This window comes from Equus caballus, chromosome 2 (genome assembly GCF_041296265.1).
Source record: "Equus caballus isolate H_3958 breed thoroughbred chromosome 2, TB-T2T, whole genome shotgun sequence".
In the NCBI taxonomy this organism is placed as follows: domain Eukaryota; kingdom Metazoa; phylum Chordata; class Mammalia; order Perissodactyla; family Equidae; genus Equus; species Equus caballus.
The window spans coordinates 45,569,058-45,581,300 of NC_091685.1; positions in this window are offsets into that span (position 1 = coordinate 45,569,058).

Below are 12,243 nucleotides of genomic sequence, written 5' to 3' on the forward strand. Positions count from 1 at the left end.
TTACTCTGGCTGATTTTTGTCCTACACATCAATAAAGCTTTATTTCTTTCATCTTTTTCTCTTTCTGTGTTTCAACTGGATAATTTTTCCTTTTATATCTTCAAGTTCACTGATCTTTTTTCCTTAAGCATTTAATCTGCTGTTAAGCTGATCCAGGAAGTTTTTTATTTCAGATATTCTATTTGTCACCTTTAGAAGTTCCATCTGGTACTTTTTTATATATTCTGTTTTTCTCTTTATTTTCTTTTTCTCCATAAGCCCTTGAGCATATTCATAATTAGTTTTAAAGAACTTGACTGTTAATGCCATCATCTCTGTGATTTCTGGGTCTGTTTCTCTTAAATAAGTTTTCTCCTTATAATTGGTCACTGTATCCTGCTTCTTTACATGTCTGGTAATTTTTTATTGGATTCTAGACATTTTGACTATGACATTGTTGAGTGTCTGCATTTTGATTTCCTTTGGAATATATTGAATTTTGTTCTGGCTGTGGTTAAGTTATTTGTGGATCAGTTTGATTCTTTTGAGACTCATTGTTAGTTTCTTTTCGGACAAGTCCAGAGTAGCCTTTAACCTATGGCAGTTTGACCTGAACAATAAGGTGAACATCTTTGGGTCTCTCTTGAATGTCGCAGACGTTAGGCAAAGTCTCTCCACGGTGACTGAAGAGAACCCAGGTTCCAGAACCCTGGGTGGACTTCAGGAATTGCTCACCTTACAGCTTCTTGGTAGTCCTTTACCAAATTTTATGGAGTAAAGCATAAAACCCTATGCTGCTTGGTGTTTAACAACCCTAAGAACACTTTAACAACCCTGAAGATCCTCAGGAGAGGTTTCATGAACTTTCTGAAGCTCCTTTTTCAACATGACTCTCTCCTTTCTAGTATTGCACTCCCACCAATTCCAACCTCAGGCTCCCCAAACCCCAATCTCTGTCTCCTCACCTCTGTTGTCTGTTGTCTGCTCGGGTCCCCCTCTCTGTGCCGCAGTACGGAAAGTACCTACGTGGAGAAAGCAAGCACCTTATTTGCTCCTTCTCTCATGGACCACAGTCCTAGTCTGCCAGTTCTCAAATGTTTCATGTGTTTTCTCCAGTTTTCTAGTTGGTTATCATAGGAATACAAGTCTGGCATCATTTACTCTGGATTAGTGGAAGCAAAGATGCATCTTCCTGCTGCTTTTTGAGTCAGTAAGTCCAGCCCAGCCTTTCACTCAGTGTCTGGCTTTCATCTCTAATTACTTAGAGGACATTTCCTGCCCTGCCATTATCTCTGAGTCACCATGTGCCAAAGTGAATTCCTCATCTTTCCTTCTCATCAGCTCTTCTTTCTAGTTTTCCTGTTCTGTTGAGCTCAGAATCTTGGTCATCTTTAAACACTAACTTAATTGTCCATCTCCTTTTTAAAATCATTTGAAGTTTCAAAGCGTGCCAATTCTTCTTTGAAGATCTTTTAAATCTACTGTCTTCTTTCTCTTTCTACTGCAACCTTACTAAGACAGGCCCTCATCAATTCAATAATAGCTTTCTAAATGAGAGACTGTGGGAGGAGGCTGTGTGACAGCATATATACCAGAGACACAAGAATGCCTCTCAGTGATCAACAAGGCTCTTCACACATGTCAGTCCACTCCATATCCTGTGCCCTGGGCACTTAAATGGCTATATTAAGCCCCTCTACCATGCTGTCTCTCATCTCTGAATTTTTCTGCATACTATTCCCTCCTCTTGACCCAATCTTCTTTCCCACATCTCCTCCCTAACCATACATGGTCTCCAAACTTCTAATCATCTTTCAGTTCTCAAATGAAATATTCCTTCTTTCCGAAAAGCTTCCCTTCTGTCCTCTTCCACAGATGAGGTTTGGTGGCCTCTGTCTGGGTTTCTTTCCCAATAGAGCATGTCTCCTATTGCACAATTTTGTAACTGTATCCTCCACTAGATTCTAGGATGAGGCCCATGTACCCTACGTATTTGTGGTGCTGCTACAATCACCACTCTATCATCAGTGCCTAGCACAGGACCAGGCACTGGCAGGATACTCAATAAGTATTTGTTGAATAAATGAAGGCCTGGATGAAGAAATAAGGGTGATGTTTACTTGTATGTTCTTGATCCCATCAACGGCAACAAAAGGGAATCAGAGACTTGTAGGAAGTCAGAGTTAGAAAAGCCTAGAAGCAACTTAGTCTAATCCTCCATTCAATGCAGGATCCCCCTGCCACTCCCTAGTAAATGGTCAGCTAGGCTGTGTTGAAACCACTCGATAATTGGGACCTTACTCTTTGTCATGGCAGCTTTTTCTAATTCTGAACTATTTTATTTTATCGTTAGAAGTTACACCAGAAGCTTCTTCCACATAACTTCAATCCATTGGCCTCAGTCTTCCTTCTGAATGTGTGTAGACAACGGTTGTCCTATATTCCAATGGTCACTGTTAAGTATCCAAAGACTTCTCATCACTCCCAGGTCTTCTTGGTAATGACAACAGCTGTCACTATATCAGCTGATATTTGTCAAGTGTTTACCTACTCATTTGAATTTGACAACCATCCCAACAGATAGTTCATATTATCAGCTCTGATTTAGAAATGAGGAAACTGAAGCTCACGGGGGACACATAGAGAGAGATGCCCAAGGAGGCCCAATTGTTCTTGTCTGCCCAGCTCAGGCTCCAGACACATGAGTGATGGAGCCTTCAGAGGATTTCAGCTCCAGCCACCATCTGACTACAATCAGGTGAGGGACCTCGAGAGAGGACCACCCAACTGAGCCCAGTCAACTCCCAAGAGAGTAAGAGATAAAAAATAAAATGATCATTTTTACTGTAAGTCACCCAATTTGTGGTGGCTTGTTCTATAGCAACAGACAACTAGACAACTGACCTCATCTCACACTGGCCATTCAGGCCACTGTCAGGGAAGACTGGTGTAGCTGTGCACAAGGTAAATGCCCAGGAGACACCACCTGTTGTCTCTACCATTACCTCCAGCACTGCTTGTACAGTGATGGGCGTGTACTACAGTCATGACCCAGCGCCGTGGGAGCTTAGGGCAGGGGCAGACGCATCCTGAAGGTGAGGGTGTGTATTAGAATGGCAAGAAGATTGAAATACTTTTCTTGGGAGAGGAACAATTTAGTCTTGGCAAACAGTTTAAGCGTGGGTCCCAAAGAATAATTTCTAGTGGGGGACAAATGCTTTGGTCCATGAGGTTGAAGCAGAGGAGTGGCAAGGGGACCAAAAAGGCTGTGAGGGCGGGGAAGAACCTGTTCAATCTAGTGCCTCTTAAAGGCCAAGGGTGGCTTCCCATTGACAGAAAATATCCAGCTTTGGAGACTCCTTCATTTGATTCTCCTGGGTGCTTTATCTTATCCAAGTATCAGATACAAGAGGAATGCCTTATCTCAAGGGTGATATGCTAACAGCAGGGCTACAGCAGCAAAAGATATGAGCCTGGTTTGGCCATTGTCCCACCATATTTCCAGAAGTTGATGTTGTAAGGTCATGCTGGGCAGATGCTCCTTCCGTGCTCAGCCCAGCATCCCCGACTGCAGGCAGGGTGCTGTGGGATGCATGCCAGTACTCTAGAACACAGCCAGGAAAGGGTGGGGTGGAGGCACCTGCCTCTCCCAGGTGCCCAGCAAAGGGCTTCCAACAGCTCAGTGGTTTGTTTTGTATGCTTTCTGTGATGTTTGTTATTCCCAGACCTGTCACGCGCCAGAGCCCAAATCTTAATAAAAGGAAAAGGAAGAAATCTTCTTTCGGTGGTACAGTTCACCTTGGTGAGCTCTCAAACAGGGCACAGATGACAGAAGACACCTAGGGGATAGCTTTTAGAGAAAACTACTGGTCTAACCATAATTAAAATCGACCCAGAAAATCTGGATGCAACTGGGAAGTGAGACTCCATCATCAAGGGGACCGTAGGAAACACCCTTAAAAGAATTAGGCTTTGTCTTTCATTGAATAAAATAAACCTTCCCCTGGCTGTCAATTTCCAAAGGACTGCTCTTTTCTAGGCAAAAAGTGAATTCAAGGATGTCCATTTCCTGGGTGGACAGATGAAATGAAAACTCAGGCCTTCCCCAAGGATGTCACACAGACAGAGGTTGAATAGGTTTGGAAGCTCCGTGAAGGCATTTGGGCCAATGAGGAGCCACTGGAGATTTTTGTGCAGAAAATATTTAAGGTCAGATTTGTGACAGGCAGTGAGAAGTTTAGGTGAGAGGGTGGGCAGACCAATTAGAAAATGATGCAAATGATGCCAATGAAGGACCACAAAGCTTGATCAGAACAACGTGAGAGGGATGGAGAGAGGGAGAGGGTAGAGGCATTTCAGAATGACCTGAGGGGAGAAGTGGCTTCCCCAGTGATGGGGTCTTGGTTCCTAGGTGGCCCCCCTGCCATCCTCAGCCCTGGGCAGCCCCCAATCTCTGTTATGCTCCTCTGTCTTTATTCACGAGAACCCAGCCTAAGATCCTTCTTCACTGACTGGCTCATGTCCCTTCCTCCTCTCTGGCCACACTCCTGCAAGGTTAAGACAGTAGTCCCTATGGGTGGTGAGCAAGTGGCGGGGCTGACGGGCCACCATGGGGGAGTGTCTGGGAGAATGGGGTTTTCTGGTCCTGGCTGGGTTCCTTGCCTCTGTTTTCTCCCAGCTCACACCATAAGACCTTCCACCCCATCCAGCTCCACCACCTTCGGGACTTTTGCCAGCAGCAGCCTTGTGTGTGGACATCTTCCAGCACGGACATCTGGCTTCCTGGTGAGCACCCCAGATGGCCATGGAGGCAGCTCTCTGTTCCATTCCCCTGTGCATTCTCCCCGGGCCATGGATCTGCCTTGGGTGACCTCTTGCCTGGGTGACTGCTCTCACATCTCCTCTCTGACTCTTGGCTCTGGTCTCATTTCCTCCAATCTGTTGCCCAAGGCTTTTTCCTCAAACTCTGCTCTGTTCATTTCACCCCACCCCCTCCGCTCAAAAACACCAATGGCCTGAAGAAGTGATTCTGCCCTGGTGGGTTACATCTGGTTCACCTGAGACGTCTTTTAAAACCAGACACATTTAGTCTGAAAGAGAGCTCCTTGTCCAGGTGACCCAGTGTGTGACAACTGAATGTGTTCCCCTCTGGTCCACAGAATGAGGTCAGAATGTCTGAACCCGTCCATCAGGGCCTGGTCGTACTCTGTAGCCTCATTGAAATTGCTCCCGGGATGAAAACTCTGGAGCACACTGCTCTCCTTCAGGTTCCCTGATGTTGCCGCCAAGCCACGACTCCCGTGGACACCTTCCCCCCCAACTCCGCCTCCCTTGGAGTTCCCTGGAAACTGAGAGAGGACTTCGTGCTGACGCTTCAGTGGAGGGGCAAAATTCTAGGAACGCAACCATTAGTGGGGAGGAGGCGAGTGCGGAAGGGAAACAAACGCAAGGTGGGGTGAGTTGCCGCCTTGACCGTGGCCTCCCCAGGACACACAGTGGGCTTGCTTGGTCAGGCAGGACTTCTCCAGAAAGGCCACATGGACACACTCTGTTTGGAGTGGTCCATTGGGGAGGAAAGGAGAAGAATTTGTCTCCCATCTCCTTCTTTCCCTCCTTCTCTCAAAGCTTGCCCCACAGGTTGTTAACCCCTGTGCATGTCCAGGTTTAAACGACCTGAACTGGCCTGGCCTGGCAACATCAAGGGATCACCCAGGCATGGTGTGCTGGGGGAGCTGGCAAGTGGACACAGCCCACAGCTCTCTGCAGGCCCAGCTCAGAGAGTGGCCACATGTGTAAGCGCTAAGCAGGACTTGTAACACCTCACTTGGCCACGGGGACCAGCCGGGTGGAAGGGGAGGTGGGAGGTGTGAAATGAAGCCTTGTCTGGACTCAGGGAGTAGGCATAGCTTCTGCCCTGTCCCCACTGCTCAAGTGGGCACAAGTTCAGCGGCCTCCACCGTGGAGGCCATGATGGGGCTCATGGAGAAGGTCGCCACCAGAGAGCCCAGCCTCTTCCCTAGGAAAGAATGAGTCTGGTGCCCAGTGATCTTCCCGGAGGGCCACAAACTGCACCACCAGCAAACCTTGGTCAACTGATGGAGAGAGGCAACTAGACAGAGTGCGGCATCTTCACTCCCATGGGGTCCTCCTCCGCACACCCAGGCCCACTCAGCTGTAACTTTCACGTGCTTGAAGCACACACTGTCTTGGACTTCGCATTGTTATGTAGCTGACTCAGTTTCCCTCCCCCACCTGAAGGTGAGTCTTCTTACCAGGACCCACAAATCCTCCAGGAATCTAGGCTGAAGGCCTCTCCTCCAGAGGACTTTGCCAAAACCCACTAAGTCACCACCAGTATGTGGCATTCTAGACTGGCCTTCCTGGCAGGCGGCTTAGCGGAGTGGTGAAGTGTGTCTGTGCTGGAGTAGGACCACCTGGTCCAAATCAGGCTATGTGACCTTGGGAAAGTTACTCAATATCTCTCTGCCTCAGTTTCCTCATCTGTAAAGCTGGGATGGCACGAATGCCTCCTTCCTAGTGTGGTTGTGAGGAGTAAATGAGGCAAGGTGACCAGTGTGCTTGGCGCTGGATCTGTGGCCAGGAAGGGCTCGCGCTCTCTGGTGATGGCGCCGTGACAGAGGAAGAGGAAGAAGCCACAGTCTCCCTGGAGGGACGCCCGCCCTCTGGCTCCAAGGCGCCTCCTCTTCCTGCTGCCCTCCAGCAAGTTGCCCTGCCTGGTACACTGTGCTTTCCTGGCAAAGCTCAGCAGCAGGAGGAAGAGTGAACCCAAGGAGGGATTAAGGCTCCTCCTCCTTAAGTTCAAGAAGATGGCTCCTTACATTCCAGAGAAGATGCTGTTCTGGGGGTTGGGGAGGTGGGGAAACGGAGGAAGGAGGACGGAGGAAGCTTGAGTGGGAAGTAGGGCCTGGGGGAGCTGCAGCCCCTGGGTTTGGAGGCAAATGGTCCATGGATCAGAACAGCCCTGTCTTCACTCGTGTGCGTCTAAACAGCAGTGACGAGGCTGCAGCACCCCAGGGCCCTCCGATCTGCCCTTTCTGCAGAACTGGAGCCGAACCATTATTCTCCCTCATGCGTGCTTCACCCAAGTTACGTTGCGAATCCATATTTCTGTCCAGGAAAGTTAAAAATAATCATGAGGACTGACTTAGAGCAAACCCCTCTCAGCCGCCTCTCCCAAGAGTCCTGTGCTGAGGCGACCAGGACAGGTTCAGAGACCACGCAAGGTGGGTGAGCCTTGCCTGGGGGTGAGCGTCCCTCAGCCCATGTGCTTGTATGTGATAATGTCGTGCAGAAGGTGAATGTGAGCCATCAAAAGATGCTGCTTGCTTTGAGAGCCACACCCGTGGGCAGGTTGACAGAAGCTTGGCTGTACCATCAAAAAGACCCCCCGATGAGAGGACTGAAACAAGGTCATCTTTGACCTCCGTTGCAGGAGAACAAGCGGAGGTTCTGATTTGTAGAGTGAAGCATTGACCACCTGGGATTGGACATGCAGGAAGAGGAGGGGGGGACGTGTCCAGCACTGAGATGGTCTGGGGGCCAGTGGGACCCAACTGGGAAGATTTGGGTCTGAAGGCTGGGCTCTGTCTATTTCCCTGGCTGGCGCACCTTCGCCCCTCAGCCCCTGGCTGTATGCATCCCCCACAGGCACTGACCATGGGAGACAAGCCCAATTCCCCTTGACAACACTCAGAGGAAAAGCCCCAGGAGGCACCCTTCCCATCCCCACCACGGGTACCCCCCCACATGCCCCTCCATCCTGCCTTGAGCTGGGGATTCAACAGGGAAGACGGCAGAGCTGTCCGTTGCCTCCTGTGCTCTCTCCCAGCGCCATGTTCTTCCAAGCCCGTTTCCCATGTCACCGATTCCAGAATGAGATGTTCATTTGCTCTTTGAAAATAACATTCGGAACCATTCAAACAGGCCTCTTCAGCTCAGATAAATCACCGAGGATGGAATGGGAGCTCAGAGTTGTATTTCATTTGGAGGAGCCCCACTCTCCTGGAAAGCACCCAGCTTCCCAATTGAAATACAGCTTCCTCCCTAATTTCATTCTGCAAGCCCCCTGCCCACTGTCGGTTTGATTTAAGCGGTAATTCAATCCCAGAGCGAAGAGCATCTTTCAATGGTTCTCATTATTTTCCTGCATAATGTTATCATACATAAGGACCTGGGCTGAGGGACGCTCACACCCAACCATTACTCACCCGCAGGGCACCGGCTTGAAGCCCAGCGAGGGTCTGGTCCAGCGAATCAGATGTCTGCCTCGTTCTCAGAGCGACTGTGGGATGATTTCTGCTCTCACAGGAAGAACGAAGCTCAGGCAGATGCCCATGATAACACTTCACTATTATTTTTTCTCTGTGACCCAAAGTGACCTAGCATAATGGGGGGTCCCTCGCGGACGTGGGGGAGGATATAAGATAAGCCGGGTCACAGACACAACCGCATTGAAGCACGACTCTAACAGAACATACGTGAAGCCGTCAGAACCCCGGGGGTGCTCTTCTAACTCAGCTGTTTTGGTGATGACAGCCCCACAAAGCCTGCTGGTGTTAATGAGGCCAGTCGGAGGTGGTTTGTGGTCCGAGAAAGGTCTAGCCTGTGTCCACAGCTCATTCGGTATCATTATCAAAAACTCATTATCTTGTAGTTTTCCAGAAGCTCTTGTTTGTGTAGAAACATTCTCAGCAACCACACTCTGGGTGACTGCCTCTAAAACTCTCAGCAGGGTATCTGCGTGCCGGTTCTCAAGATGCGTTATCAAGCCACAGAGAACAAGTGAACTGACTTCAGCATCGCCAGCACCAACGGGAGCTCTGGGACCTTCTGGGACCATCTTTGAGCAGGGCTACAAGCGCCGGAGAGGACAACTGCAGACCCGCTCTGCATCGCAGCTGAGGCACGGCCTCCCTCCCGCCCCCTCTCACCCCCACTCCCCTTCAGGGCCTTCAACCTTGAGCCCAGAAACTCGGCAGGCCTGGAGAGCCGCAGCTGCAAAGGCTGGAGATTTCGCTGCATCATTTCTGCCAAGTTCAAAGCTGAATAGTTAGGGAACGCAGAGCGTGCTGTAGAGAAGGGGGAGCGTACAGCGCTGGGCCTGCACAGGTCAGAGGGCAGAGGGGTCCTTTCTAAGTCCAGACCCTCTTGCCAAAGGTGAGTGTGCTGGGGGGGAGAAGTGCTGGGAAGAGCCCAGTGCATCATGAGGCCAAGTTGCCGAAAGCATCTCTCGCCAGCAACAACGGCCTCCTTCCCTTCTCGATGCCTCAGATCCTGGTGGGGACACCATGATGCTGCAGGAGGAAGTGCCAGGAGCAAGACAGCAAGCTCGGGACTTGAAGGAGGAAGAGAAACAGAAATAAGGAGCCAGGGATGCAAAACAAGAAAGAAAGAGGCAGATCTCTGCCTTTGCAGCTGCTGTCATGCGAGGAAGTACGTATTCGGGCTCCCTTTTCCTAAGTTTTATTACAGCCGATCCCTGTGGTGGCTGCTTCACCTGTCTGGCAACCTGAAACCAAAACAAAATCGCCATTCTGGGGGCAGTCACTTGAAAAGGAAGCTGCTTCTCCTTTCAAAGCCCAGCTGGGCCTCCAACTGGAAACCCAGCTGCCTCGAGACTAAAAGGTGCTGCGGCCACTGTCCCGCGTTTGCCCAGACCAGCCCCCAGCCTCAGCAGGGCGTGGGGGAGGAGGAACTTGAACCTCCTTTCTGGGTCCCACCCCGCCCCCAGCCCCCTACTTTTCTCGGCATAGACACAGAACAAGGAGAAGTGGGCAGGTTTCCAAGCTAGTCATGCACCTCACTCTGACTGCCACTGTTCTGGGCTTATTTGTGCCACCCCCAACTTCACATGCGGGGCCCTAACCCCTGTACCTCAGGTGAGACCTTATATAGAAATAGGGCAGCGCAGTTGTAAGGAGTGAAGATGCGGCCATGAGGCCCTAATCCAATAGGATGGTGTCCTTATGGAAAGGGGAACTTGGACACAGCACACGCAGGGGGAAGGCCGCGGGGAGACCGGAGTGATGCTGCCACAACACAAGGAACTACCAGAAGCCAGGAGAAGCCTGGGACATCCTGTGAGGGAGCACGGCTGTGCTGGCTCTCCGCTTTTGGACTGCTGGCCTCCAGAACTGTGAGACGACACATTTCTATTGTTCTAAACCACTCGGCTCATGGTGCTCTGTTCCAGCAGCCAGAGCAAACTAAGACCCCAGGGTAAAAAGCAAAACCAACTAAACCCAGGGAAAAGGGAGGCCACACTTCACGTCCTGGGACACCTCTATTGCTTCCCGGTGGAGTCGCTGCTTGGGGAATACTCTGGTCAGTCCTGGGAGCCAGCCGGGGGCATACAGCACGTCCTGGATGGTAACATCCCGTGTACTCGCAACACCGCCTGCAGAGAGAAGGTCCACGTCCACGCCCCTCGGGCAGGCTTTCCCAGTGTCAGCACCGGCGGCACTTGGGGCAGGATCACCGTCTGCTGTGGGGACCGTCCTGTGTGTCGGAGGTGTGGCAGCAGCCCCGGCCTCCACACCCCAGATGCCAGCAACACCCCCCCTCCCCAGCTGTGACAACCGAAAATGTCTCCAGGCAGTGCCAAAAGTCACTTAGGGGATGGGGCGGGGTGGCCAAATGCCCCCTGGATAAGAGCTACTCTCCTAAAGGAGCCAATCACGTGTCCTTAGACCCCACGTTCTTGCTTCTGAAGGTGACGCCCAGCAGTAAAGCACAGGGCATGCATCTGCTTAAAAGGCTCTTATTAGGAGGAAAATGAATGGTTGCAATATAGAGGGCCTCTGTAGACCAGTGGCCTGGAAGGGTCTAGCATCCTGTGGTCTTTCCCAGCCCAGGTTGTTGGTGACAGTCCCAATGTGCACCTTGGCCTTCTAGACTACTGAATTGCCTTTCTCGCACAGGAAGCGATGTGGGGCCCCCAGCTCCCCGAAAACGCAGGGGGAAGGCCACGGGGAGACTGGAGTGATGCTGCGGTCTCTGCCCTCTTTCTTCTCCCTACAGTTGGTGGGGACACTAGCTAATGAGATCCTGTGTAACAAGCCATGTCCTCTGATGCTCAGCCCAACTCCCCTGCACTGGGAGGGGGCCTCTCCAGGCATCGTCCACGCCAAAAGGTTTCTGCTGTGCTTGCGTATTTGGAAACCTGGAGCGGTGAGCTCTGCCAAATTGATTCAGCCATATTGGGACCCCATATTTATTTTCTTGGCTTTGGTTCAAAGGCAAGAGCTCGATGCACTAGCAAATGGATACTAGAATCCCAATTTCTCCCTCTCACTGGTGAGCAAATTAAGTTTATTTTAATGGTATCCAGGCTGTTGATTTGTTTAACTCAGTTAAATGACCAAAGTGGTATTGTTTTTCCTGCTTGTTAAAGACAGTTATGTATCCCATTCATCAGTGTGTCTCCGGGCATTAGCCCCTCACTCATTCAGGGGAGCTTTTCCCCGGAGAGCCAGCGGTCACTTCAGCCATCTGCCAGCTCACAGCCTCAGAAACAAATGGAGGCTGCGGGGTATATGGGCAGCAGAGACAAAGGCAGCACTCCAAACTAAGACAGAACAAAGCTCTTGTGTCACTGAAGGTCCCATGTGCTGGAGGAGGCAATGCGGAAATTGGCTATCGATTCCACAGTGGACATGGGGTGGGGGCGGGGCAGAGTGCCACCTGCTCTCCCAAGCTAATTAGAGGGAAATGATGCTCCTTCAATCTGTAAGGGATGTTCTACCACTGCCTTCAGTCCTTGGAATGTCTGCATCCTTGAATGTGTTTTGCTCTTAAGAAAAGATGGCGGAGACCTCACTTCTCCAGCTCTGTGGACCCTCAGTTGGGTCCTTACATACAGGTCAGCTCTTCTGGGTTGGCTGATCCCTAGGAGTGTGGCTCCCTGCCTCCTTCTGTCCTGTCTTGCTGATGCTGGTCCTTGGCCTCAGCAACAGCTTTAAGTAAGAGGGGCCAGAAAACTTAGCAGCAGGTTGATCGTGCCAGGAAGACGTGAGGTTTCTGGAGGCACGCGAGGCTGTGGTTGGAGCTGGGGTGGACTGGCTACGGTGCTGGGTCCAGCTTTGTCCCACCCATCCCAGGCCAGGGCCCCTTCACAAGCCACATTCTCTCATGGTGCCCTGGTCTGTCCCATCTGTTCCATGGCTGCCTTATCACCCTGGCTTTCTTAGACTGTCTTAGAGTCCCCGGCCCAGGGGTGGGAAACCTCAGCCGCTGACGCCAGGG